Source organism: Pelodiscus sinensis, chromosome 11, assembly GCF_052426305.1.
Source record: "Pelodiscus sinensis isolate ZL-2025 chromosome 11, ASM5242630v1, whole genome shotgun sequence".
In the NCBI taxonomy this organism is placed as follows: domain Eukaryota; kingdom Metazoa; phylum Chordata; order Testudines; family Trionychidae; genus Pelodiscus; species Pelodiscus sinensis.
In genome coordinates this window covers 49,820,715-49,834,907 of record NC_143062.1, presented here as the reverse complement: position 1 = coordinate 49,834,907, position 14,193 = coordinate 49,820,715, and the positions used below count along the sequence as shown (strand labels likewise).

Here is a 14,193-nt window from a genome sequence, read left to right as displayed (position 1 = left end):
AGAGCGAGAGACCGGAGGCTCAGGACAGAAGACTGACGTGGAGGAGAGACCTGAAAATCTCGTCTTATGACGGACTAATTGGCTAGTACAACAATAGCAACCATGCCAGCAAAACTTTGGAGTGTGGAACTGGCCTCAGGTTAACAGAACAGATGGATGTTTTTGAAAGGCGAGTCCCTCACATTCAAAGGGGTACATCTACACAGCACCCTTACCTCAAAATGATAATGAATTGCATAACTTTTTTCGAGGTAATTTAGAAATAAAGCCCTATTCCGAAATGTCCCTTAATCCTTCTGGAACGAGGATCACAAGGATGCTGGAATAGTGTATCCATTATTTCGAAATTCTGAAATAATGCCCACAGTGTAGACATAGCTCAAGTTAGGAAAATCCATTGTGGCTCTCTCTGAAGCTGCTCGGGGGGGGGGGGGGGGGGGGGAGTGGCAGAAGAACAGATTGGTTTACAATGCTTCAATCTTACATTGGTGAAAAACAGATTCTTGACTAATCAGACATTAAAAGGGGGACTTTACAGATAATTGCCCAACTAGTAGATGTTAATCTAGTCAATGAATATTATGAGACAAGATTGAAGAGGCTATGGAGATGTGTGGGGGGAGGGAGGGGAGATAATTGAGCCTGTCAAACACACTTCTTTCAATTAAACCAAAGATAACACTCAAACAGCTTTTGAATCAATTTCCATTCTCATCTCTGCTACTGACCCTCTCTTAGCAAGTCTATTTTCAGATAAATATAACTAATCCAACCCTGTTGGAGTGTTCACAAACATTAAAAGTATCAACCAGAAAAAAAAACGTTTTGAAGTTGTGAATTAAGGAGCCTGATCTTCACATAGGAGCATTAGTAATAGAAATTGAACAATTATGTTGTCAGGTTTTCAAATTTTTTGCTTTTTATTTTTTTAAACTGAGCAAGGCATGGGGCTCTCTCCTTCGAACATCGCCAACCCTTTCGGTGCACAAGCACCTTAGTAGCACTGAAGATTCCAACAGAAATGTATGAAGAAGCCACAGTCTTGAGATCATAAATCATAGAACACTAGAACTGGAAGGGACCTCAAGAGGTCATCAAGTCCAGTCCCCTGCCCTCATGGCAGGACCAAGCACAGTCTTGTTTTTGAAAGGTGAGTCCCTCACACTCCAAGGGTGCATCTACACTGCACTCTTACCTCAAAATGAGCTATGCAATTTGTGCTACGCGAATTACGTAGCTTCTTTTGAGGTAATTTTGAAATAAAGCCCTATTCTGAAATGTGGAACAAGGATTACAAGGATCCTGGAGTAGCACACCCATTATTTTGAGATCCTGAAATAGCACCCACAATGTAAACGTAGCTCAAGATAGGAAAATTCATTCCTCTTCCTCCCTGTGAAACCCTTTTAGATACCTGAAAACTGCTATCATGTCCCCTGTTTTCTTCCATACCCCTCAGTCTTCTCTTTTCCAAACTAAACAAGCCCAGTTCCTTCAGTCTTCCCTCATAGTTCATGTTTTCTAGACCTTTAATCATTTTTCTTGCTCTTCTCTGTCTTCTCTGGACTTTCTCCAATTTCTCCACGTCTTTCTTGAAATGTGGAGCCCAGAACTGGACACAATACTCTAATTGAGGCTTAATCAGCCCAGAGTAGAGCAGAAAAATGACTTCTTGCTCACAACACTCCTGTTAATGCAGCCCAAAATCATGCTTGCTTTTTTTTGCAAGTGTCATACTGTTGACTCATATTTAGCTTGTGGTCCACTATGACCCCTAGATTCCTTTCTGCAATACTCCTTCTAAGACAGTCACTTCCTATTCTATATGTGTGAAACCGATTGTTCCTTCCTAAATGGAGCACTTTGCATTTGTCCTTATTAAACTTCATCCTATTTACCTCAGACCATTTCTCCAGTTTGTCCCTGGAAGCCACAGTCTTGAGATCCTGCAGTTCCTTCCATTTAATTAATTCAACAACCTACTAAAGCTGTACAAAATGATATTGTAGGGTTCCATGTTTATTCTTCACTGCTGATTCGACAGCAAATTTGTTCAGTTTAAAATAGAGAATTTATTAAACATCCTCTTATTAATGGTACATACTGGATACCACAGAGTCAGCGAACAGGCATTTTGGAGAGAGAAGCTGCTACTCTGCTTGGCAATAGTGGGACATGGTGAGCGGTGCATCTGCTCGATTCATAGGTTGTTTGGTTGATGGTTTCATTTGTTCTCTGTTTATGGGTTGTGTAGCTTGACCTGTGAGCCCTGAGTAAGCAAGATGCTTTATTCTAGACCTATGGCTCTAACCCTTGTAGTTGTGGTCAATCCAGCTGTCTGAAATCTCTGATTGACTGCTCCCTGGTGCTGAGAGCTGGAGCTCAGCTGAGCAAAGCAGGGAAGAGCTGGTATAAAAAGTAATTTGCTAGGCAAACCTGAGAGCCATAAATAGAAGTAGTGAACAGGTGAGTTTTGGAAGGAGTATGTATGTGTGATATCAAGATGCCTAGCAACAGAACAGGGCTGATGACCTACAGCCTGTGTGTCATATTCTTTCTTCCTGTGTATGAAGTGAAAGTTGGTGGCTGTGCTGGAGGAAAAAATTCCTGAATTATAGAGGCAAAGTACAGTGCTACTCAGCATCAGAGAAGCTGCAGAGTTCCTAGGCAGCCTGGCTTAGAAACATCAGTACCTCACGTTAAAGGAAGAATGGAACACACCACCAAGAAATTAAAGCAACAGGAAGTCAGAGAAGAGGCCTAGAAGTTCATAACCAACAAAGGCAAAGGAGTCGCAGCAGCATTTTATGTAACTGAAGATAGATGAAGATGAGCATACTCTACACCAAAGAGAAGAGGGCCAAGAAAAATTCCACACAGCTAGAATTTTCAATTCAATAACAAATCCTCAATATGGAAACTTTGGAGACAACAAGAGAGTGTACTGCCTTCACAGAGCCAAAACACAAGATGTCATTCTAAGATTGGCTAAAATTCTGAAGTTGACAGGCAAGGAACCTCTGGTGATGGTTCATATCAGCACTAACGACACTGTGTCATGATATATCTCACAGAAGGGAAATGACTTCAAAGAACTCAGAAGTATGCTAAAGAAGCTGACCATGCAAACTTTTCTGAGATTCTTCTTCTCCCACAAGTGAAGAAAGGGTTTTATGGAACATTGGTCCACCTTCTCTGAGGAGTGGGGCTGTATAATTTAGATGGGGCCTTCACCTCAGTAGAAAGGGGACCAACCACTCAAGAATAGGCTGGTAAGAGTAGTTAGGAAAGGGTTAAACTAATAAAAAAAAGGGTTAAGTAAAAAGAGTGAGTACGGGAGCATTCATTTAGCACAAAATCCATATGTTGAGAACAAATTAATCAAGGAATCAAAGAACATGCAGAGAAGAAATTTTTAAATGATCTATGCACCATCTCAGGAGTCTGCAGAAGGAGGGGAATTGCAATTGCTTATTTAAGAGCATAAGTTCGATCTAACTGGCAAACCTTATAGAATGATTTGCATGACTGGAATGTAAAAATCAATGGTGATAACCTATTTAGGAACAATGAAGTAAGCAAAGGAGGGTGTGGCACTCTATATCAAAATGACATTATTTGCTTGCATGCCACTGATAATTTGGAACAAAATTATCATGGATGTTTATAGACCAATGTCCTAATGGATAAAGCACAAGATTGGATACTAGCTGCTGTCTGCAAAAGTCACACTAGCGAATAGGAAGAACACCTTCTTACAAACCTATCTATAAGGCAGATGGGAAAACAATACATGATTGTGAAGGACTTCAATTTTAGTTACATATGCTGGACATCTACTCTCTGCACAGCATTTTTAAAGTGTTCATATATTAGTAGTCAAAAACACAATATAATCATGCCAGTTTCAATTATTTTGGTAATTTATTTTAAAATACCTGCCAACCAGTATGGGTGTAATAATACAGACAACAAAATAGATTCAGGAAATGTTTTTGACAGATTCCTTACTAGGCATATTAATTAATTTAATCTATAGTACAGAGACTATTTCTGAGAGTCAGGGATGATGGAGGAACTGAGGGAGAGGGAAGTAATTGATGGGAAGAAGTCGGGGCATAAACATGGAGGGTTGTTGGGTGTGGGTGGGAAAAGTCTGGATCAGATGTAGTGGGGAGGATTGTTGGGGAACCTCCCCAATGCGGATCCTGGCTGACCCCTAATGTCTCTCTGTCAGGCACATCTGCCCCATCTCTGTGTGTTCATGCACACCCAGTCCCCTTTCAGTCTGGCATATCTGCACATGTCCTCGTTACACCCTGCATGTCCACTTCCCCTGTACCCATGTGTCCTTGCACCTCACCTCTCTCAGCCAAGCATAGCTACCCCCTCTCCATGTGTCCCTCCCTATTCAGTTACATACAGCTGCACTTGTCCTCATGTTCTTTTTCTTCTGGCATCATATCAGCCTCCTAGATGGTGAAAGATGTAACTGCAGCTTCCCCTCACCTCGCAGTCAGAAGCAATTGTTCTACAGGGAGAAAAATCTGTGGAGGATATCAATTCTGCTCTTGTAGAGTGGCATGGAATTCCCCCAGGAATAGATGTTTCATGCTGCCAGCAATATGAGTGGAATTTTCTAAACATTATAGATAACAACGTTATAATTTAAGAAATGTTTCAGCCAACATAGATCTTTATTAGAGCCTGTCATAGCAGATAAACAGGAAACAATCATAGAATATAAAATTAATGGCAATCTTAACGTAATCAAGTCTTGATCACATGTATAATGTGCAAGCAAAATATTATCTGGACATAAATAAATACACACACACACACTTGTGCATTAATACAGCCAACTTCACAAATGCGAAAATAATTATGAGCCAAGTGAATTGAGAGGAAGAACTTAATTAGAAAAAGGTGAATGATAATTGGGAATCATTTAAGAATACCTTATGAGACCCCCCAAAAAAGCCACAATGCCAAAAGAAGGCTGTGTTGGTTGAAATAAAACCTACCTTGGTTTAAAGGGGAAGCAGAGGCAACTCTAAAAAAGTTTATATTACATACAAATGGCAAAAAAGGGAAGTTTGTAGTAATGAATATAAATGAGAAAATAAAAATTATAGAAAATTGACAAGAAAGGCAAAAGGACACAAGGAGACATCATTAACCTGCAGAATTATGAACAATCTGAAAAAGTTTTTTAAAAATATTAGGAAACAAAATAATCTTGATAATTATACTCATCCATTAGTAGATGGAAATGGTAGAATTATCAAAATAATGGAGAAAAATAAATGTGTTCAATAACTATTACGTTTCTATATTGGGAGAAAACAGATGATATAGTTTCATCATAAGGTGATAAAGCACTCTTTCCATTCCACTTATATCTCTTTAGGATGTTAAACAGAAGCTATGAAGGTACTGCACAACATTTTGATTAAAAAAACTTGAGCAACATAAAATTAATATGGCACACTATAAATTCTTTTCCTTAGATTATTCAACATTTCTATCAATTGATAAATAATGGTAAACAGTGAAAAATAATGAAGAATAGGTCTTCATTGCAGAGCAATTTGCATCATTTGGTAAGCAGGGAACAAGTAAACAATATACATTCTAATATGGCGAGAGAGAGAATATATAAGGTCATATGCAGAACTCAGAAATAGTGGCATGAACATGAATTCCCATATCAAGCTGTGACCAAACGGAATCATTCAATCCTGGGATTCATAGAGGAATCTCAAGGTTATTTTACCTCTGTATTTGTCAGTGTTGCAACCACTGCTGGAATACCTTGTCCAGTTCTGGTACCTATTCTTCAAGGAGGATGTTGATAAATTTCAAAGGGTTCAGAGAATAGCCACAAAAACTATTAAAAGACTAGAAAATATGGCTTACAACACCGGTCTGCAACCTATGGCACTAGAGCCAAATATGGCTCAGTACGGAACCAAATATCTCTTGTCATTCCCAAAATGAATGTTTCCTGATTCGTATCAGAGAGAGAATCCAAGTAACAGCCTTGATTCGCAGCACCTTGCTGGGTTTGTTTCTGAGCTTCTGATAGTATTCAGGTCTCGTTTTGCTGACTTTTGTAAAAGGATTGCTCTGTTTAAGTTCATGATTCGTCCACATAAAGCAGCTTTTGAACAACTGGATTTGACAGTCATTCAAGGAGTCAGATAGCTGTGTGGAAAAATTTGCCAAGCTGAATTCTGATTAGAATGCCTTGCTCGACAACGTGCAGAACTGGCGAAACTACACAAATGGGCTGACATGAAGAAATTGGAGCATGATGATAATCTGAAAACTTGGAAAAAACGTCCTGTTGCATACAACACCATGCAGAATGTCAACTTGGCCTTATTTGCAATGTTTGGCTCCACCTATATGAGCGAGCAGGCTTTCTCTTATTTGAATCACACCAAAGGTAATTTGTGCTCAAGACTGACAGAAGACAGCCTTAATGCATGCAAGAAGCTGAATTTGACCAGCTGTGATATAAAATTCAAAGAAATGTGTGAAAAGATGCAGCAGCAGAAGTCCCATTAAACAAAGTCCTTGAGTACAATGTTTCATTTATGCTAGTACTAATCATGTCAATCTCCAGCAGACCAGGGAGAGGAAGCAAAGCGGCGGAGCACGCAGGCAGCCGACAGCCCAGACGCGTATGGGCTGTCCCGCTGCCCCCGTGCTCCGCGGCTTTGCTCTGGACGCCTGTGGTACAGCAGCTGGGGTGCTGCCGGTTGGTCCCGTAGTGCCGCTCTGGGCGCTACTGGACCAACCCGGCAGCACCCCAGCTGCTCTGCCCCAGGCATCCCCAAGTCAGCCGCTGCTGAAACTGACCAGTGGCTGACTACAGGAAGCCCCTGCCCCGGGCTTCCTGGAATCAGCCGCTGATCAGTTTCAGTAGCAGCTGACTTGGGGATGCCTGGGGTTCTTAAGTTGAATCTGTGTTTAAGTCAGAACTGGCGTCCAGATTCAGCCACTGTTGAAACTGATCAGTTTCAGCAGCGGCTGAATCTGGACGCCAGTTCCGACTTACATACAGATTCAACTTAAGAACAAACCTACAGTCCCTATCTTGTACGTAACCCGGGGACTGCCTGTATTAGTAATATTAAGTTGTAAATTTTCAGTCATGCAAATGGACATTCTTGTAGTTTGGCTCTTTGATTTGAAAAGGTTGCCAACCCCTGGCTTACAGCAAGCAAAGAACTCCATCTATTTAGCTTAAGAAAGTGAAGGTGAAGGGGTTACTTGAATACAGTTTATGAGTATCTATGTGGGAAACAAGCATATAATAATGGGTTTTTCAATCTAGCAGGATAAGGTGTAATGTGATCCAAAGGGATGGAAGTTGAAACTAGACAAACTCAGATTGGAAATAAAATGTAAATTTTTAACAATGAGGACAATTAGCCATTGGAATAATTTACCAAGGGTCGCGGTAGATTCTCCTTCACTGACAATTTTTAAATAAAGATTGGATCTTTTTTTCCCCAACAGATATGCTCTAGGAATTATTTGGGGAAATTTTATGGCTTGTGTTATTCAGGAGGTCAAACTAGATGATCACAATTATCCCTCCTGGCCCTGGAATCTATGAATAACACATGTGGTTCCAGCGTAATGTGCTAATTTAATGCAAAAAACCATGTCAAGTAATATTCTCCAGCTAGTTCCTATGAACCTATTTTATTCCTACTTCTAAGTAGTCAAGCAAAACTGTAATTTCATGTTCCTTTTAAGTCAGTGTGTCTATCTGATAGTCCCTAGTGGATATGGAATTGTCTGTGGTAAAAGAGCATTCATATAGCCACATAATTTCCATGATGGAGAGCAAAAATGATAAATGTAACACTGAAAGAACCTCTCCATTAATAGCTATGAAAGCAACTGAATAACTTATAGACATTTAGGAAATACATATTTCTGGGAACAATAAACTTAAAAACATTATGGGTAATGGCTATACACACTTGAAACTTGCATCAGATTTGTAAATATTTTTAAGGCAAGCATCAGCTTTTATATGTTGTATTATTGTTTGTGGAAGGGAAAGGAATGAGGTTCAGTGTATGTAAGGGGAAGAAAAGAATGACATGACAATTATGAAGAACAAAAGCATTTTCAGTACAAAAAAATGCAAATTGATAAAGGACTTTCTTCTCCAGGGCATTCAATCCAGCATCTCCTATAAGCACATTCCCTAAATGGTAGAGAAATAAATGATACATTCCAGTCTTAACTTAAAAGTGCTTTTTGAAGAGTGTGTCCATTTAAAGAAAGGATAAAGCAACTTTAAAAAACTGAACATGAATGGAAAATGACTAGCTAGCCAACAGCTTTCCAAAGAAGCATAAGGCATGGACAGTAAACTCGGCATCATCCCACAGCCACACAGTACTATGAACGAAGACACATACAGGGAGGTTCCAGTGCAGCCTTTTTGTCTTATTATTTTAAGGTTGTAAATGTGTGGCATCCCAGAGTTCAATCTTGCAAGACGCTGAGCATTCAGTCCCCAATCCAGCAAAGCAATGGAACAATTGATGTGCTTGAAGTTATCTAATGTCGACAGGCGGAATCCAACCTGGAAACTCGGGAGCTTAGTGCATGAGCCTCTACCACTTGAGCTAAAAGCAAGATGGCTAGTAGCTAATGCTATATAGCAGACTCATTACTCTGTGCACGTAATCTCTGTGCCCCTAGATAAGACCATATATCACACCCAGAAGTTGTGCAAGTTACAGTTAAGCACTTGATTAAGAACTGCTGCACAAGCAGTTAGAGCAGGCATCTGCAACCTATGGTTCAGTACAGAACCACATATGGCTCTTTTGTCATTCCCAAAATACACACAACTTTTTAAATCAAAATGAAAATTTAATTCAAAATTTTAAAAATAAATAATTACCCATGTCAAGTCCGTGGTGGTTTGTGGGTTTTTTTGGGTCTGTTTCACCTGTAACTGTTCATTTTAACTACCATCCATTCTCTTCACTCACTGGTAGTTGTGCATATTCTCTTTTTAATTTCTTGGACACCCCGGAACTCCACACATTTATAGCCTTCAAATAATCTTTTTATCTTCATGTGAACTTTGTGACCCCCTAACAGTAAAAATGGCAAAGAGAAAGAGAGATGATGGGTACCAAAATTTTCAAAAAGGAGAGGACAGACTTCTTTGCATTTGTGGATAGGTCTGGATCTCCACCCTGTCTCATTTGTAGTGAGAGACTATTCTCAAAGTAACAAACAAAACATGCAGCATTTGCTACAAAATACCCCAAGGGTGACACATGAACCATAGCCTGCAAGGAGCTGCAGCGAAAAAAGAACATGGGACAAAATAGCCTGCTGGCATGGTCAGAAAAGATGGGAGCTTAAACCCTGCATGTTTTGAGAGCTCACACAGCACCATTTGAGAGGGGAAGCCTTTCACTGACAGGGATTACATGAAGAGATGCATTCTAAAAATTGGTCATGAATTATTTGATGAATTTCACAACAAAGACAAAATCTTTCAGAAAAGTCAAGACATGCCATTATCAGCAAAAACTAATAATAACAGAGCCGTGAAAATGGCCGATCAAATCAACAAGGAATAATTGCAAATTTGAGTACAGATATTTATTTTTCCTTGGCTTTGGACAAGACAACCAACACACATGACATTAATCAGTTGTGTATTCTGGGATGATATACATGTGGAAATGCTGTGCATGAAGAAATGAATGAGTTATTACCAGTGAAAAATCAAAGAAGGAACGAAGGCATCCTTACAACTGTGATAAACTTTGTAAACGAGAAAGACATACACTTGGATAATCTTGTGTCTCTGTGTACGGATGGGGCACCTAGCATGATCGGCAAATACAGGGGATTCCTTACTCTTGTCAGAAAAGCTCAAGCGTACACTTTTGAACTTTCATTGCATTGTGCATCAGGAGGCACTTTGTGTGCAATCCTGTGGAACCGACCTCAGAAATGTAATGGGACTGGTGATTTGCATTGTCAATTGGATTCTTGCATGAGCCGTAATTACCATCAATTTCAGTCACTGCTCGAGGAAGCAGATTCCAAATATCCCGATTTACTAATTGCACAATGTTCACTGGTTATGTTGTGGCAAAGTTTTGTCTCATTTTACCACCTGCATTAATGAGATTAAGTCATTTTTGCATATGGAGGGTATCACACACACCACGGTTTCAGACTGTGACTGGTTGCTCAGATTTTACTATCATCATTACCAGGCATTTGAATAAACTGAACCTTAAGCTACAAGGGCAAAAATAATACAGTCCTGACTATGCAGCAGGCAGTGTTTAGATTCCAGTCAAAATTGACTGTGTTTATAAAAAATATGGAGATGGGCAGACTGGCACATTTTGAAAGATTACAAATGTTTTGTGATTCGTATCAGAGAGACAATCCAAATAACAGCCTTGATTTGCAGCAGTTTGCCGGGTTTGTTTCTGAGCGCCTGGTGGCATTCAAGTCTCATTTTGTTGACTTTTGCAAACATAGTGCTCTGTTTAAGTTTATGATTCGTCCATATAAAGTATCCATTGAAGGACTGGATCTGACAGTCATTCCTGGCATCTCAGTCAGCAATTTGGAAATGGAAATAACAGATTTCAAGGAGTCCAATATCTGTGTGGAAAAATTCTGATTTAGAATACCTTGCTCGACAACGTGCAAGATTGGCAAAACTGCACAAATGGGATGACATGAAGAAATTGGAGCATGATGATAATCTGAATCTGTAACAATATGCAAAATACAGGACTATGTAGCACTTTAAAGACTAACAAGATGGTTTATTAGATGATGAGCTTTCGTGGGCCAGACCCACTTCCTCAGATCAAATAGTGGAAGAAAATAGTCACAACCATATATACCAAAGGATACAATTAAAAAAATGAACACATATGAAAAGGACAAATCACATTTCAGAACAGGAGGGGGATGCGGGGGGGTGGGGGAAGGAAGGAAGGTAAGTGTCTGTGAGTTGATGATATTAGAGGTGGGGAGAGTGGGATGTTTGTGAGTTAATGGTATTAGAGGTGATAATTGGGGAAGCTATCTTGGTAATGGGTAAGATAACTAGATTGCATAGTCCTGTATTTTGCTTCAGCTACACCAGACTAACACGGCTACATTTCTATCACTATGTAACAATATGGTTTTTCTCTACCCTTTTGGTAGACCTAAACTGAAGCCTTCCTCTGCTGCCAGATTGAAGAGCAGCAGCCATTAGGTGTAAAACTTGGAATCACATACTCACATTCCATCTAAATTGCATTACAAGAGTGTCACACCAGGCTGTGAGAAAGAGAACCTGTCCTAATGACACTCACTGTTACCAGATAAAGATACAAAGAAATAGATATCCAGATGGGTAAAAAAACCTTAGTTAACAGCATTTAGTCTGGCAAGAAACTGCTTATCAATAGCTGAGGTTGTGGAATTCTCATTTTATGATTATTGTCCTCACTTTCCTATTGTTTCTCTGTGTGATCTATGTCTGCTTTGTAACTGTTTCTGTGTGCTGTATAATTAATTTTGCTAGGTGTAAATTAATTAAGATGGCAGGGTATGATTGGTTACGTAATTCTGTTACAGTGTGTTATGATTGGTTAGTAAAATTATACTAAATTAACTGGTTAAAATATAGCTAAGCAGGACTCAAGTTTCACTATATAAACTGGGGTACAAGAAGCAGACCAGCAAGAAGGGGGAAAAGGGAAAAGAAGAAAAGGGAAGTGGAAAGGAACACCAAGAAAACGGAAGGAAAACCTGGAAGAACTCGCCTCCAAGACACAGCCTAAGACCACAGCTGCCAGGACTCCTCTGCATGACTGTGACATGCAACAGTTAAGATCCAGAGAGACTGACCTTGCCTAGCCAACAGGGGAAGTTTGCCTGCCTTTATCAGGCTTGGTGAGCATGACACTGTGTGCTTAGCATGGGTATTCTGCTTGCTTGGGAATTGTCAATAAATAAAGAATAAGAATATTACTGTGTAAGGCTCTTTCAGTGGCAAAAGGCCCTGCAAACCTGCAGAAGTTACGCCCTGAGCCCTCGGAACTGGGTAAAGATGTGTGTCCCTAAAGTGTGGGAGGGATAGAAAAATGCGTGTGAGTAACAAATCTGCAAACTTGGAAAGACCTTCCTGTCATATACACCACCATGCAGAATGTCTCCTTGGCCTTACTTGCAATGTTTGGCTCCGCCTATGTGTGTGAGCAGGCTTTCTCTTAGTTGAATCACACCAAAGGTAATATGTGCTCAAGACTGACAGCTTAATGCATGCATGAAGATGAATTTGACCAGTTATGATGTAAAATTCAAAGAAATGTGTGAAAAGATACAGCAGGAGAAGTTCCATTAAACAAACTCCTTGAGGGCAATGTTTCATTTATGCTAGTATTAATCCTCGTATCAGTTATTAGTACTATTAATCTGTATTTCAGTCGTGCAAATGGGCATTCTTATACTGGCTCTTTGTTGGCCATTTGTTCTGAATTTTGATGTAGTTTGGCTCTTTTGTTTGAAAAGATTGCCGATCCTTGAGTTAAAGTGCTCAACATTTTTCCATCTGTTTTCCATCAGAAAACACTGTTTTGTGAAAATCAAAACATTCTGGGGGAAGAAACTCATTTAGACAAAATTCAGTACCAGAAAACACCCTGAAAAACACACTTTGGTAAGGATGAAACATTCTGGTTCCAGGTTCAAATGTTTTAATTTTTTGTTTTGAAATGGATAGTCATTTTGAATTTATTTCATATTATAAAAACAATTTTTAAAAGCCAAAGTCAATTATTTTGACATGGAAAAGTGAAGTTACTCACCTTCGGTGCAGTAAGTGTTGTTCTTCGACGTGGTGTCCCCACGGGTGCTCCACTATGGGTGCTGGGCTTGCACCAGCGCCGCAGACGGAAGATTGTGATGAGCAGTGTTTGGCCGGATCACGAATGTGCCAAGGGCTCGCTGCTCTCGTGCTATTTTCTGTCTCGCGCAGTCCGGCCCCCCGCCAGTTACTCGAGACCGCCTCGGAGTCTGTAAGAGACAAGAGCAGAGAGAGAGAGAGAGAGAGAGAGGACTCCAAACTGGGGAGGAGGGTGGGTAGTGGAGCACCCACGGGGACACCACCTCAAAGAATGACAGTTACTGCACCAAAGGTGAGTAACTTTGCTTTCTTCTTCAGGGATGTTCCCGTGGGTGCTCCACTATAGGTGACTCTGTAGCAGTATCAGAGGGGTAGCCGTGTTAGTCTGAATCTGAAAAAGCGGCAAGGAGTCCTGTGGCACCTAAGTGTAGGAGCATAAGCTTTCGTGGGCAAAGACCTACATGCATCTGACGAAGTGGGTCTTTGCCTACGAAAGCTTATGCTCCTACACTGCAGTTAGTCTATAAGGTGCCACAGGACTCCTTGCCGCTTGTGTAGCAGTAGTCGCCAGAACGGAAGGAGGGCAAGGAGTCCCTATTTATCCACTGCGGAGAGCACGCCAGTCGCCACTGCCCCATCTGAACGACTGCCTAGAGAAACAGAATAGTGTTTAGCGAAGGTCTCATGTGAGGCCAGGTTGCCGTCCTGCAGATGTCCTTCAGAGATACCCCTCTATGAAACGCTGTAGATGTGGCCATGGCTTTAGTGGAGTGGGCGCGTGGTTGGGATGGAAGGGGTAAGCTTTTCGCTGCGTACGATTGCGTTATACATGAGGGTAAATATCTCCAGAGATGGAGATTCCACAACCTCCCTGGGCAATTTATTCCAGTGTTTGACCACCCTGACAGTTAGGAACAACATTCCTCCTGGCAGGAGGCACAATATTTAAAGCCTGAGGAACCAGGCATATTGAACAAGAATGATGAAGAACTGGGTTTGGCTTGCTTTTTTTGAGGAAAAGGGGGGATTGTTGTTGTTTATTAATGAACAGGAAAGATAGAACCCAAAAACTTGGAACTGAGGAAAAATTGAAGAAATTTAATAGATTTATATGTTGTTTCATCACTTGAAGAAGAATCTTAGGTTATGTGGATTTATTAATAGATTTTGTTGGGAGGGGCTGAGTTTTATTGACAGCTTATTTTACATTAATGAACCCAGTCCCCAAGTAGGTTCAAGTAATAGCCTGAAGTTTAATTTTAACCACC

The 14,193-nt window shown here is 40.4% G+C and overlaps 1 protein-coding gene across 12 annotated transcripts in view; it reads right to left on the bottom strand.

The window, feature by feature from the left end:
• The window catches only part of FHIT (fragile histidine triad diadenosine triphosphatase), a 1,114,957-nt gene that overhangs the window by 976,557 nt on the left and 124,207 nt on the right, over positions 1-14,193 (bottom strand). For 4 of the 12 annotated variants that reach the window (XM_089781282.1, XM_075938441.2, XM_089781278.1 and 1 more), the window contains one exon: positions 12,888-13,095. The exons of the other annotated variants lie outside the window; for them this stretch is intronic. The gene's annotated coding sequence lies outside the window, so the exon portion shown is untranslated. The remainder of the gene's footprint in view (positions 1-12,887; positions 13,096-14,193) is intronic. 12 annotated transcript variants of the gene reach the window in all.